Here is a 637-nt window from a genome sequence, read left to right as displayed (position 1 = left end):
CACAAGATCAACAAGCGTGTTGGCTTTGCGACCCCTTTAAATACAAGATAAGCATTCGATCTACGTCAGAGCGTCAGAGCGTCCACGAATCTTTCTACAGCATTGTTGGCAGGGCGGCCAGAGCGATTTTTGATGCTCTCGGCGGCAGCGGTGTGAACGCACAGTTATTGCACGTCAACGGCCAAATACATTGAAAATTATGCCAAAATACCCATCTTGATGAGTATTCAAGTAAACACAGTCAATTTATACTAAGCATGGTCGGTATATAGGCTATTAAGTGAATGTAAACAGTTGAGAAACAAAACTTATGTTAGATCTGTGCATGAGGTCGTAAGGAAACAGCAACTTAAAAAACCTGCTGCTGTCTGTCATTAATGTGTATTTATATATTGAAGACTAACCAGTGTTATTTTAAAGTTAAATAGATTATTCAGTTCTGTGGTATTTCTGTACCTGAATATTACTGTTATACCTACCTGAAAAACTAAAAGCACGATTAATTTAAGTTGTATCTTGTTATTTTATCTATTTATCTATCTATTGTATCTATTCTTATTTTATTACTGACTGTAGGGTTGGGCCTGACAGACATCACGATGTTGAGCCGGCATCGTGACCCCCCCCCCCATACCCC

At 39.1% G+C, this 637-nt stretch overlaps 1 protein-coding gene across 1 annotated transcript in view; it reads left to right on the top strand.

The window, feature by feature from the left end:
- The window catches only part of LOC107748934 (heparan-sulfate 6-O-sulfotransferase 1-A-like), a 139,980-nt gene that overhangs the window by 19,163 nt on the left and 120,180 nt on the right, over positions 1 to 637 (top strand). The window lies entirely within an intron of this gene.

The sequence above is a fragment of the Sinocyclocheilus rhinocerous genome, unplaced genomic scaffold (assembly GCF_001515625.1).
Source record: "Sinocyclocheilus rhinocerous isolate Xijiao unplaced genomic scaffold, SAMN03320098_v1.1 scaffold440, whole genome shotgun sequence".
Classification (NCBI taxonomy): domain Eukaryota; kingdom Metazoa; phylum Chordata; class Actinopteri; order Cypriniformes; family Cyprinidae; genus Sinocyclocheilus; species Sinocyclocheilus rhinocerous.
The sequence above is the reverse complement of the archived record's forward strand: the minus strand, read 5'-3'. Positions and strand labels throughout refer to the sequence as shown.